The following is a 15,134-nucleotide window of genomic DNA, read 5'->3' as shown; positions in this document are numbered from 1 at the left end:
ATGTTTTAATTATTACTTTCTTGTTTTTAAATATATATTTTTGTTTCAGTTTTAATTGTTTATGTAAGGTATTTTATTGTGCTTTTTAAAACTACCTTGATTTGTAAATAAATAAAATAATGTCTCCTTCATCTGGATGAATGGCTCTGATGGAGGAAAGGCCCTGATAGGAGAGGACCAGATGACAGTAGGCCAGGCAGGTCAATTGGAGGGGCCTGATCCCCTCCCCTTCTGCAGAATGGTTGACAATTGATAGATGGGGATGTGGCAGGTTAAAATTGGGCAAGTTTATGCCAATTTCTTTCTTTCTCTCTTCCTGCCAGAAAGTTGGCCTCTCACAGCTGCTGTTTCATCTAATGACATTGTGCAAAAAGGCTTGTTTAAGCACACATTCATAATCTAACAGTAGTTTTTGACAAACTTTACAGAACTGGGATGTGTATGCTCAAGCAGAAAAGCTGGATGAAAGAGGTTAGGATCAGTTCATTTGTTTTGCTTCTTTAGTTCAGGGGAACATGTTCTTCTAGTACCCAGAGGATGACACTGATGCACTTACACAACCTTCCATAAGTGCACTTGCAAGAAATTGTTAAACTTCCATCATCAAAATTAAGTGTACTGCTGTTCTGCAGAGAGCACGATCATTGTAATTTCAAGGAAGAGGAAAGGGTTTAATATTTCATGGCAGTGAGCAGACCTAGTGCTAGTGGAATTTTTCAAGAGAGAAATTTACAGCAATGGTTTTCAAACCACTGATCTCTTGATGCTTTCTTGCCATTGTGTAGTAAGGCACATAAGTCACCTACTCCCAGTGAAGAGACACTTTCCCGCAGCCTTGTGCACAGTGATGGACTCTTGGACAAGAAAGTCCCTTCCAGACAGCATTAAAAACCTCGTTACCAGCCCATGCTGCAAAAGGAGAAGTCACAGTTGAGCAGCAGATATATGACAGGGGTCTATTGAGCTGATTGTGTTCAACAATTCAAGAATGGATGCAAAGGGAAGGGATGGTGCAAACATATCAGGCCAAGGCTGCAATTTAAAGGAGAGACCAGGTGGATTGAAGAATGTATGGTGGGCATTTCATTCATTGGTAAATTGCCTCCATCTGGGTAAAGCTCTAAGTTCATGTAACTGCAGCTTCTCAGCAGAGCTTGCCTCTCTTATAATTTTTTTTCTGTTGATATAGATATTTATGATATTCCCAAAGTTTCAGATCCCCTGGCACTTAGGGTCTAAAAGGGGATGCCTATTAAAGCGCTTAAGTCCAGAATAAAAGGGAGACCTTACTATTTTAGAGGATCTTGGCCAGAGAAGGGGTGGGATCCTCACAGTACAGCAGCTGTCAGAACAATGATCTGCCACAGGAACATGGAGGCTTTTCACTACATGAAGGCCTTTTCCAAGGTTTCTGTGTGATTGTGTAATCTTAAGTAAACGCATCAAAACTCAACTGATACAGGATTATACTCCTTCTACAACAGAGCAAAGCACAATTTGGACTGTGGTGGTTTAAGATTCTGTACGAAACTAAAGACTTCCGTACGAAGACTAAATGCTTTGTACTTTTCTCTTAGAAGTTGGCAGCACTGTTATGGTCTCTCCTAAGGCAACATACACGGGTCATGCCATCTCTCTATAGCCCCATATGTCTTTCTTAAGGCAACAATTACAGACAAACATAACATATTAAAAGGATGTGGTTTTGCTAACAAATTAAAATACATGGGGCTTTGATTTTTTAGGAATTCTGTGCTTCACTTGAAGATTAAGTCAAACTGCTTCCCAGACCGGATATCCTTTAACATTATACCATGGTAAGGATTAGGAAGGAACAGATAATGAATGCACCAGGGCAAAAGTTAGGATAACAGATAAGTAATAAAGCACTGTGAGAGAAGGGACTGTACAGGGAGGAAGATAATGGAGATTACTTTACAGTGGGAATTGAAACAACTTGTGGTAATGATTAACCACTGAAAGGCACCAGTGTCTTTGGAGAGATATAAGCACAAACATACCTTCCCAGACTCTCTATGCTATGTCTTGAGAATATGTTGAACATTAGTTGTACATCTGAAAACAAGTTTTAATATGATAAGCAATTTTGTCTGCAATTCCCAAAACAGCTAACAAAGATGTATTTTTCCTTACTTTCCTTCGCATCAGCACAAGATGAATATGCATTATTGAATAAACTCCTCACAGCTGAAACAAGGGCAGTTTCTACACAGCCAATAACACCGTTGTGCCGTCAGTGTTAATGGCAGCGCTGCTGGAACGGAGCTTTCAAATGGCCAGGCGTTCTGTTGACAGGTAGCAGATCCACTAAACCACAGTGCTTCACACGGGAGAGCTTTGGAAGCAACATTCTGATTTTTCCCATTTGAGACTGTGCAGCAACATTGCCACATTGGTCAGACATCATGGGCGGCCAGCACCAGGATTGGCTGTGATTCCAACCCTGATGTATTGGCGGCCCCACCCCCTATCTCCCTGCAGCCGTAGCCCATCCCTGCCTGTCCAGTCAGTGACAATGGAGATTGTGGGGCTCAGGCTCAATCTGCAGAGGTGAGCTATGGACCCGGGAGACATGCTCGAGGAAGCACTGCTCGAAGGGATGGGGGAACGGGATGAATCACAGGTGGTGGACAACAGCTTTGGGCCCCGCAGCAGGCAGCTGTTGAGCCAGCTGTTGGGGCAGCTGCCACCTGCTGAACTGCAAATTACCAGGCGCTCTGTGTCCACAGTCTGGAGGCCCCGTGATACTACGCTGGTTCACCCTCACATGTGCCCCTTGCACACCCCGCTACTGGGTAGATGCCCAAAGCAGGACCTGGTAAGAGGTCCTTGTGATGACAGTCTGGACTGACAAGGAGTGGATGGCCAACTTCAGGGTGACAAAGGCCACGGTCATGTACCTCGCACGCACCCTGCGGCTGCACCTAGAATGACAAGACACCAACATGCAGCCTGCCATTCCTGTCGAGATGCAGGTGGACATGGCCTTGTAGTACCTGGCAAGCACCAACAATTACCGGGAGGTGTCCCATCAGTTTGGAGTTGGTCTGGCCACTGTGGCAGAAAACATGCTGGAGTTCTGCATGGCTGTGGAAGTTTACCTGTTTGGCCACTTCAGCATATGGATGGAGGAGGTGGGTGGAATGTAGGGTATGTGCAGAATGTCCGTGCACCTGGACCTGCACACACCCCAAGAGGGCCATCAGCTGGGGCAACATCCCTCGCCCAACATGGACCCCTGACCAACCTCTGTCTTCCTCTCCTGCCCTCTTTGCCCATGCAGGTAATGGCTGTCTTCACTAGCCTCAGATTTCTGCTCTGCATCGGAGCCATAGACGGATGCCACAGCTGGCTGGCCATGAGGTTGACAGATTACCGCCCCCCCCCCGGGACTGGCAGTGGACCCACCTCCCTGGACCAGGGTGCCTCCCATGCCTACACAGTGTCACCATCCTGTGTGAAGCTTGCCCCTGCCTGTGTGCCATAGACCCACTTTTCCCTGCTGACTCAGGTGTGCACGCTTGCGCATCAATGGCGATGCCCTCCCCGACAGCACGGAACACCTGCCCACTGCCTCAGCTGTCCACACCAGTGGCTGCCCTCAGCAGCGGCCCTGGTATGTGCCATGACTGACCTCACCAGCATGACTGTCATGATGGTTCTCCCTCCCCATCATGGCTGCTGCCAGTGTGGGCCGCCATTGAGAGGGTGGGGTTTGCGGCACCAACTCCTGGTGGCCACTTCACATTACTGTGCCCTCAGAGTGCCATTGTTGGGAAACCTTGCTTGTTGAGTGACTTTTGATTACACTGTTTTGGACCTGCTTGAGCGTTTCGGTATTGGTGCTACGGTGACAGCCGTGCGAACTCTCCATTTATAATGCTGCTTTTACCATCCTTTTACCAGATTTTTTGGCCCATGCGGAAACAGCCAAGGATAGGGTGATATAGGCATTTTTTTCTGTTTATTTAGTTGCTTGTCATAACATTAATTGTGGTTTGCCTCATTTTGGTTGCTAGCACATCTTGCTAAAAGGCTTATGAGATAGGTAGTGTGATAGACTTCAGTCTTGAGATCCTACAGAGCTACTGCCGGCAAACAAAGACAAAACTGACTTTGATAACCCTCTAGTCTAAATTAGTATAAAGCAAATTTGTGTGTGTCAGAAGCCTGGAGAATTTTGGAATCCTTCTCAGAATTTTAGAAGCCTTATAAAACCCAAAGACTATGTAAAATCTTTTTAATAAGCAATTATTGGACATTAACTATAACTTGCATGCAATTTTAAGACATCTTTTTTTCTTATTGGCTCACGTGGTATTTCTTTTTATATTGATCTTCCAATTTGTTTTGTATTTGATTTTGGGTTTTGTATTTGGTTTTGGGCAATTTCAGGGCTGTCTGGAATCTCTGCAAGAAACTTTACTGTCTTTTTTAATGCTCTATAGTGAAATCCTCTAAATAAATGAATGGGGGTATAGAAATTTCTGAGGTTAGGATTAGGCTTGGTGATTTGGTAAACCCAAATCACAGACCCCCTCCCTCAAAAAGCCATATCAGTTTTTTACAGGGTTTGCTTCTCAAAGAAAGTCTATTATTTACACCACCATTATATTATCATTTCATATATTATGCCACCTTATCCCCAATGTCTGGAATCACCTGTCATTATTAACCAACATGTCTGGGTAAATTAAAATATTTTTATGGAAATAAATTACAGGCCACCCAGAGGACTAGAAAGAAATCTGATCCTTCAGCCACTGGCCATTTATGTATGTACTACTTACCCATGGCAACATGCACCACAGTGGGGTTTCCTCTCAGTTTTTTATTTGCACAGGGATTCTCCTCCTACAAAGTGTCCCTAGCTGAGCAGATCTGCCATTATGCATCCAATATTATGTACCTAGAATTCCAGCAAGATTTTCATCTGTTTAAAAGAATTTGCTGGTAGAGGACATTGGAAAGATTTGACACACTTGAAAAAGCTGTCTGCTTAAAAAAAATTTCTGGCAAAGGACCTCTGGAAGAGTTCTCTTGATAAACCATAACACTGAAAAAGATTACAATTGAAATTGTGTTTATGAACCACACATCAGTTTGCCTTTTTTTGTTGTTATTAGGACTCTATGGTCCATTTCGCACTGCACAAAAAGATGTATTTGGGACATATTAACAAAGGTACATAAAAAGAATCTTATCCTTTTGGAGGACTCCCACTGAAAAGCATTAGGACTATGGAGGATAGGTCTACCACCCATTGAGAATGATGCAGCTAATATTCTCTTATGCGTGTCTATGTATCTTCAAAGATAGCTCCTCCAAAATAGGAAAAAAATATATACTGTCAGAATTGGCAGGACCAGCTAAATACAACTATGTCCTTTTTTTCACTGGAAAGTGACCGGCATTCTTGTTCTATCTTCAGTCACTTCCAGTGGGCAATTTTCTCCCTGGGAATGATATGTTACTGATGTATGTACTTGGTGTTTAGTATACCACATCATTTTATGTTACATGCCTCTAGCAGCAAGAACAGTGCAAGTATCACATGTCTGTCAGCTACACATGAGTAGATGACTTTGTTAACCTTATTACATTTAGCATAGCATTGTATCATATTAAATTCTTCATGTTGTTGTTATTTCCCAGTGGTGTAGTGCTCATGGGGCGGAGTGGGGGTGACGGCCCAGGAGGAGCCATGGCAGAAGCATGGCTGGGCCATGGCGGGGGTGTGGTGGGGGTGTTCCGGAGTGGGGACAGGTGGTGCTGCGGCAGGGGCGCAGGGCCCCCGCGAGCCCCAGGCACAGTTTCCCCTTGCTTTGCCTCTGATATTTCTTACTGGGTTCAGTTTTTGTATCTGTTTCTTGTTTATAAATATGCAACACATAGTGAAAGCAAATACAAATGGTTGTCAGGCCATTTTAATCCTCAAGGTTTATTCCCTTTAATCTGGCAGGATTCTTATCTCCAGCTCATCTAAAATATAAAAAATGTTCCAGCACCTTATATGTATTTTCTAGAAGGCAGCATTAAGAGAATAGCTTTTTCTTTAGCTAGAAGTGACTCACTTCCTTCTAGGGTTCTTGATACAAGAAAATCCCTTTTGAAGAAAGGCTCATTAAAAGAGATTGATACCATGGAACATATGTTCTTTAGGTGCCCTTTGCTTGATAAGCCCCTCAAAAATATTGTGGGCCCAATATTGGAGAGACTTGCCGGTAGCAATAACAAATATAAATTAAGATGTCTGCTAATGGGTGTAGATCTTAATACGACATTGTCAGTTGCCAGGTTTTGTTTATATCTTTGTAAATTGAAGAAAGCTGAAAATAAGAATTAAAGGGTCCAGCAATTTAATTTAAATAGACTCTGACAATTGTCATCAAACATTCTTGCCACTTTGGTTGTTCTCTGCTGCTGAAATATAGAAAGATTAATGTTTTAACTGTATTTTATATTAGTTATTTAAGATGGTTTTTAAAAAATGTCTATTATTTAAATTGTATTTCAAATGTTTGGTCTAAGACCATAACTTTACGTGTTGTAGTAGTAGTAAAAGCAAGTCAGCATTCCTTTAGCAAGCAGCAAATGTACAAACAATAGTCTGCCCTGCCCAGCTTGCCTGCTATGGCTGCCAACCTCCAAGTAGGTCCACCATAATATAAACAAGTAGGGAAGGTGCAACAGAAGACCAGAAAGAACAACCACTTTGCACCTATTGGCTAGCAGTACCTTAGTACTGAATAACAAAACCAATAGATCCACAACGCATTACATGTCTTCCAAAACCAGTTTAAACAATACTACATCAAACTCAATATTGTAGAAACTCCCCAAAGCCCTGGCTGCAGCACCCTCCAGATAGGGCTGTTCTAGAATCAAAGCCTTCTTCGCCAGATGTAGTTCTGGGAGAATTTTAGGCCTCAACTGGAGATTGGTAATTATGGTTCTTAATTATAGCTCAGTTTTTTTATTGCATGCATGATGAAACTTAAGCGCAAAAGGCCAGGAATATATCTCAAGGGTACAAAATACTGTATAGCATAAAATAGCCCAGCATCTGAAACCTTGTATAAAAATAAACACAATCATCACCATTGCATGGGATGGAAGCTAATATGCCATCTGTATGCAGAAATCTACAGCTTCTGCACCACTGCTTTTTCATTCAAACAGATAATGAGATTGTTTAATGACGATCGTCCTGCCACTGAAACATTAATCTACAAGCCCCTAAATATTTTTTTTAAAAAAACCTTCATCATTTATGGGAGGACAAAGAGCTGTTTCAAATGCAGCAAAATGGGCACTTTTCTCCATAAACATCCCTGTTAGATACATTCTGGAGCCTATCGGCCATTAGCTTATAAAGAGTTTCTATCTGACTTTTTTTTATTGAAAGATTGTCAAACTCCCCGTTTTATAAGATGCTGAATAATTCAGTTCAAATGGACCATTCATAAAACAGCTTGTGAACATTTCCTTTTAATTAAAGAGCTGTTCAGAAGGATACCAGAGTCATTGAGTGGGAGGAGGTTGGTGAGAAAGTAGCTTTTTTAAAAGGAGAAGCTATTTGGGGGAAGGCTTTCAAAACACAAAGGTGTGAAATGCCCACTAAATTTTAAACACAGCTGCTGGGAGTCTGTTTATATTCAGAAGCATAGAATACTCCCATCTGCCTTATGCTGTCAGATTGGAACAGTGTTTGATAGATAGAACAGGAGATGGGAAGGGGGCATACAGACCATAAGAGGAACAGCCACCTCTAATGGCTTGGCACTACACTCATCCCTCCCTTCATATCAGCCTTTCCCATCCTGTTTCTTTTCTGTGACAAGTGATAAGTTCCAAGATAAGGAAAACTCTGTGGGAATGTTAGAAAATCTTGTTTCCTGTATTAGAATATTCCCGGTACCTTATTAGAATATATTGTCCTTGTAATAGATTACATTTCTTTTTTTTAAAGTAACGGTCCATCTCTTTGTATTTCATGTGTTGCCTGAAATGGTGGGAGCCTCTCCCTTTTAGAGTGGGGAATTAGCGAAAGCAGACTCTTGGCTTAGCAAAAGTTTGGGCAAGCTCAGGTTCATTGTTGCCTCTATCTACCAAGATCACCTTTGCAAGAAATTCCACAGGAGACTGAATAAAGTTTAACAATTTTGGGGGTAGTGGGGGTACAGAAGCACACAATAACCAAAGCATCAGAACACACACACAGTCATAGTATATAAGCAGTGTTGAGGGGATTGGTTGGGAATAGCAGAGGAATTGGGGGAATTCTTAGGAGTTGTACTGTACCAGATCCTGAAGTGGCTTTGAATCCACAAAGCAGAGTCCAGTGACCTGCACTGGGCTCCAAGGAAGCAGGGTAGAAAGGAGGTGGCATGAAACAGCAACTGAACCATTTGCTGGCTCAGAAGTACTGGGAAGAACTGTGTGGCCAAACCAGCAGCCCCAACAAACTGAACACTGTGAGTCTTGGGTGAGGGCCTATTTTATAGGGGAGATTGGGCCCTCTAGACATGCCAAGAGAGCTTAATCTCCCAGGACAAAGAGAAGTCTTTTCATGGAAAGACAAGTGATAGACATCAACCTTAAGTGTTGGGTCGTTAATCTAATGGGTTGAGGCATTAGCTTGATGGGCTAAACTTGGGATTCCCCAAAAATTCCATCAAGTAGCTGATGGAATTACAGCTATAGAATAATGACAATGTAAATGAGGGGTTCGTTAGAGAGATTAGTCAGAGGAAGAAGTTCTTGGGTTAATACAACACTTGGCAGGAACAGTTGGGGCAAACACATTAACAAATCCTTGTCTTTGCAGGGGTGTATAGTCCAGGCCTGGAGATGGGAACACTCTCTATGGCAGGATCATTGTGCTCTCTTAATCCCTTCAGGAAGGGTTAGAATTCCAAATTCAGATCAAATGAGTGGGAGGTGAGAGGGAGACAAGATGGAAAAAAATAAGGCATAAGATAGTTCTATTGTTTGCTCTGTTCATCATCTGGCACTAGATTTGGAGCATTCCAACCTCAATGAGGGAGCAGAGCAGAAATCATTACCAAAAGGCTGAACAAATCCTTGGACATTGGACCCCACCACCCTGACTATTGTTTCAAATATAACACAAACTTGAGTAGACCAGGAGACAGATAGTCATACCAGATTCATGATAATTTTCTAACATAAGAAAGGCAGTTTGCACCTGTCTCCCTCTCTGGTTGCAGACCTCTGATTTGCTCCTCATAAAGTTCCAAAGTGTCCCTTGTCTTGCAGGGCTAGCATTCTGAGGACACTTCAGGATCCTGCCAAAGGTTTTTTTTGGTGGGGGGTGGGGGTAAGTCCTGTGCCACTACTAAACAATTTTCTAACTTCCTGGGGAAGTTATTCCATAATCATAGGGAGGTCATAATCATTGAAAAGGTCTGCTGTCATGTGCCTACCAAATCATTGATGGGACAGTCAGAAAAGCTCACCCTAAATGGGAGAATACTAATCCCAAACTATGTAGGGCTTAAAAGGAAAAAAACCCCAACACCTTGAATTGGGTTGAGGAACAGATCAGTAGCCAGTGTAATTACTGTAATATTGGAGTTACATACTCCCAATAGCTGCTCCCCACCATCAGTATAGCAGCAACATTCCTCACTAGGTACAGCTTCCACACACTCTTGAAGGATAATGCTAAGCAGAGTGCATTACCATAGTTATATAAATTAAGGTCCATATCCATGAAATCTGTAAACATCCTTAGCTGCCATCCTAGGGACATTTTTCTGGGATTAAGTTCTACTGAGTAACATGATACTTTTGAATAGCCCTGTTTAGGATTCACAAATGAATTAATGATGAAGGAAAACTTGTGGGAATCGGCTCTCCTGATCCAATGGTTTCCTAGGAACTCCTCTCACATATCTGTAATGTCTTTTTGAATGTATTTCACTCAGGAAGCCAATATAATATCAATGTGTGTGGTCTGTATACATGTGTGTGTGTACATGCATGCCCAGTTCCCCACCCCCACCCCCACACCAGTTGAAGCAACTGAGGAATTTGCCAGCAAATTACTCCCAACTCTGAGGAAATAGTTGATATACTGCTATAATTTTTGTTATCTAAAAAAGCTATTACATTTTTTCTTGCACTTTATCAGTGACTAGGAGAGCTTTAGGCATAATCATTATACAGTATTAGTTGCTAATTCAAAGACTGGATTTTCAGGTCGTGCTTATATTCGGTTTCCTCCAGATAATAGTGAACATCCCAAAACTGGGACACCAGGCTTAAAAATGTAAATATAGTGTTTGCAAAGAAACTGCAATAAAAGCTAACATTAAGTCTAACACCAGTAATTTTGTTATCTTACACTCACAGGGAGAATCCCCAAGAAAATACAAAGTGAAAATCGAAGGTTGTGTTGCTAAAAGGGACTGTGATTCTTAAATGTTTACTTGTTAAAAATGTTTTATTTGTTGAGATGTTTACCCCATCATATCTCAAAGCCAATTCTCCAGCAAGTTCTTCTTTATCTATGCAAAGCCCACTGGAAAGAAATTGAACAGGAGTTAAGAGGCTGGCTTGAAATTGAATCCTGAAAAAAAAAAAGAAGGCAGTAACATTGGTTGGGAAGATTGAGGTCCGGAAAAGCACTGTGCTTCCCACCTTTGAAACGTGCAACTGATACTCCCTGACTCAGACCCTTTCCGCACAGTGGAAAGGGTGCTCCTCCACCGGCAGGAATTATGCTGGTGGAGGGGAGGGGGCCGTTCGCACGGGAGCATACGAGTGGCCCCTGCAGAGGCCAGCACATGGAGCCGCCTCTTCTGCATCCCCCCCACTCACCTGGTCCTCCAGCGTTGGTCTAGAGGACTTCAGGGACCCGCCCATGCTGCCCTCCAACCTCCAGGGGTTGGAGGGCAGCGTGAGCGCATTTCAGCAGTTCTCCAGACCAACGCTGGAGGACGAGGTGTGTGGGGGGATGGGAAAGCGGCACCTTCAGCACAGTGCAGTTCGCACCATGCCAATGGGAAGGCGCCACTTTCCAAAAACCTCCCTTGGGAAGGGAGGTGGAAAGTGGTGCCTTCACGTCGCTTGGGGCCGCATAGGACAGCGCTGCTGCCAGGTGGAACATACAATGCCCATTCTGCAATCACTTCATTGGTTATCAGTCATTTGTTGGGTTCAGTCCAAATTGCTGGTCAAAATTGGCAATGGCTTGAACCCATACACCTGAAAAACCACCACTCAGCTTCACTCATCTGAACAAAGCCTTACAAATAGGTAACACCAACTTCCCACCAATATGCATTGTTTATGGTGACTCCCACCTTGAGGAATGACCTGCCTGCGGAGGTCAGAAAGGTCCTCATACTCCTATGGTTCTGCAGAATGTGGAAAACAGTAATATTCAGAATGGCATTTTAAATGAGAGGATTAGACTATAACAGATTAAAATAGTCTAGGGGGTGCCCCATAATAAAATTATCCTACTCTTCCTGCATTGTCTTCTACCCTTGTTAATTCCTCTTACTACACTGATTATAGGATTTCTTGCCTTCAACTCTTTGTGTTCATATTGTCTTTTAATTCATTGTTCATTGGATGTTTTACATTGTAGGAGTATATTGCCTTTATTCTCTGACCTGCCTTGAATCTCAGTGAGAGAGTAATAAATAAATATTTAAAACATCCTAAGATTGCAGCCAACAGCTCTAAAAACTTGGAGACTAACCCTAGCATAACGTCAAAAGTAACTGGATTAGAGATATGAAACATCCCATCCGTTTGCTGGTTCAATTTAAACTTTGATGATTCAAATGGGTTCTCCTAAAGTGAGCAATGAAATTGTGGCTGTCAAACATGTTTGACTCACTAATGATCGTCAACAGAAAAATAGGCATGAGTCTTGATGCCTGTTTGAGGATTAAGCAGCTTTCCCCTCTAATTTACATGCCTGCTTGTTGATCATTCCTTTGTAATGCTAATGTCTAAGAATGACTGGCTTGATACTTATTCAATGACTATAAATTAAACCAGCAACATACATTCAATAATTTGAAAATGTTGGGTTTAAAGGCAAGTAGCTCACAGCTTGGGATGTTGCAGCCTTTGAATAATTTGCTGCCATTAGGCTTGACCAATACCCTAGAAATTCAGTAAAATTCAGATTCAGATTTATTCGGGCATAAAATTATCAGTATGCCCAAATAAGACAAATAGCACATTCAGATATACCTGAATATTCGGGTATACCCAAAAAATTCAGATCCATCTAATTTTTTTGTATTTTTTCACATTTGTGCCTGCAGAGGACAGATTTTTAAAGCTAGCAACACCAAACTTTCAGGGGATCGTCCAAAGACGCTCCTGATGATACCAACCAAGTTTGGTGAAGTTTGGTTCAGGGGGGCAAAAGTTCTTTGAGGGTGTAAACAGGCTTGTGGATAAGGGGAACCAGTGGACATTGTCTACTTTGATTTCTAAAAGGCTTTTGACAAAGTTCCTCACCAGAGACTACTGAGAAAACTCAGCAATGAAGGAATAAGAGGGGAAGTCCTCCTATGGATTAAAAACTGGTTGAAAAACAGGAAGAAAAGGGTGGGTGTAAATGGGAAGTTTTTACAATGGAGAGATGTAGGGAGTGGTGTCCCCCAGTGATCCATTTTGGGACCAGTGCTCTTTAACCTAATCATAAATGACCTGGAAGTAGGGGTGAGTAGCGTGGTAAGTAGCGTGGTGGCCAAGTTTGCGGATGATACCAAAATATGTAGGGTGGTGAGAACCGCAAAGGATTGTGAAGAGCTCCAAGCGGACTTTTATAAATTAGGTGAGTAGGCTAAGAAATGGCAAATGCAGTTCAATGTAACAAAATGTAAAATGATGCACATAGGGGCAAAAAATCCAAACTTCACATACACACTACAGGGGTCAATGCTATCAGTCACGGACCAGGAAAGGGATTTGGGTGTCTTAGTTGATAGTTCCATGGGATTGTCAACTCAATGCATGGTAGCTGTGAAAAAGGCAAACTCTATGCTGGGAATAATTAGGAAAGGAATTGATAATAAAACTGCAAAGATTGTCATGCCCTTATATCAAGCAGTGGTGCGACTGCACTTGGAGTACTGTGTTCAGTTCTGGTCTCCACACCGGAACGTGGATAGGATTGCGGAGATAGAAAACGTGGTGAGACTTCCAGGCAATGACGGACTCATCACGCCGGAGCACCTTCCCTATGAGGAGAGGCTGCAGTGTTTGGAACTCTAATTTGGAGAGAAGATGTCTGTGGGGGGATATGATTGAAGTCTATAAAATTATGCACACGGTAGAAAATGTTGGCAGAGAGACGTCTCTGCTGTCTCACATTACTGGAACCTGGGTAAAACACATTGGATACTGCTTAGGAAAAGGCAGGACCATAAAAGGAAACATTTTTTCACGCAACATGTGATTGGTGTTTGGAATATGCTGACATAAGAGATGGTGATGGCCACTAACCTGGATAGCTTTAAAAGGGACTTAGACAGATTTATGGAGGAGAAGTCGATCTATGGCTACCAATCTTGATCTTCCTTGATCTCAGATTGCAAATGCCTTAGCAGACCAGGTGCCCAGCAGCAGCAGAAGGCCACTGCTTTCACATCCTGCACGTGAGCTCCCAAAGGCACCTGGTGGGCCACTGTGAGTAGCAGAGTGCTGGACTAGATGGACTCTGGTCTGATCCAGCTGGCTCTTTCTTATGTTCATTACGAAAGAACATATTATACTCACTAACCTTGCCAGTATTGCACCTGTAGTATGTGAACATCCAGTGTTTAGTAGTGAACTGCCCATCTCTATCTCTGGGATTTTAAAAAAACCTGGTAGGTATGTAAACTCTCCGGAGATAATCCAAACTAACACAGGCACATCATAGAACATCAGTACTCACTCAGAAAGACAGTAATGCTCACATAAGTTGAAGGCAGCAAGGAAAGAGGAAGAACTAATGTGAGATGGATTGAAGAAAGTCTCCATTTGAAAGACCTGAGCAAGGCTGTTAATGATAGGATGTTTGGTGGTGATTTATTCATAGAGCCACCATAAGCTGAAAGTGACCTGGAAGCACATAACACACACAACACAAGCAAAATTTGTCATCCTGCTTATTTCATTTCATATGAATACGCGAATAAACTTTAAAAACTAGATGGAATTACAAGAATCACAAATAGCTAGATGGAATATTTTAGAAGTTATATTCAACATTATACATGCTGTATAAAGCTGCCCAATATCAGAAACCTTCCTTCTGTTCTAAATCTGAGAATGAGACAGTTCAAATCAGAAGACCATGTTCTATTTAAGAGAGAGAGAGAGAGAGCGCTAGGTGAAGCTGCAGCTTTGATTCACTGGAGTGCCAATTGTGAAAAATCAGAGCTGTCACTTTTCACCCAGAAAGAGTTAAGTTTAGAGGGCATCAAGAGTTATATTACAAACTCTGAAAACTGCAGATTTCTTAAGATGAATTGTTCATGCGGAGAAATGGATTTTACAATGAAATGAGAGATTCAAAACCTTTCAGCAGTTTAATAAACCATATAAACAGAAGTGATGGGCTGGAGCAGAGCTGCACAACCCACCTGTCTACCTCCAGATGCAGTCAAAACACCCAGGGGTAACTGGAACAAAATAACTTCTCTCTCATTCATTTACCAGCCTGGCAGATGAGAAGAGGCTTTAGGAATTAAAATATTGATGTGTTTTTCCAGTGTAAAATGAAGAAATTTGACTGGCTGACAGGGAAACAAGGATTTTATTTGCAACTCTGACAACCAATCATGGTATGACATCAGTTCTGTCAAAACTCTCCTGTACTTGTGGTACAGCAGCGCTGGAAGGCTGAGAGCTAATGCATTCATAATGGCTGCTCTGTGGAGGCCTCTCTAAATCACTCCATGAGGCTGCCATTACCACATGGCAAGCTAGCAATTTCCTTCCCCCCAACCCACATAAGCAAATATGGGGATGGAGAAGAAGTTTGCAGAAATATGGGGACGTTTGCCCATGATGAACTGTTGTCCATGATGAATTCCACTGGGTGGTGGCTGTAATGTCAATACTACTTA

The sequence above is a fragment of the Sphaerodactylus townsendi genome, linkage group LG02 (assembly GCF_021028975.2).
Source record: "Sphaerodactylus townsendi isolate TG3544 linkage group LG02, MPM_Stown_v2.3, whole genome shotgun sequence".
Classification (NCBI taxonomy): domain Eukaryota; kingdom Metazoa; phylum Chordata; class Lepidosauria; order Squamata; family Sphaerodactylidae; genus Sphaerodactylus; species Sphaerodactylus townsendi.
This window is presented reverse-complemented; position numbering follows the sequence as displayed.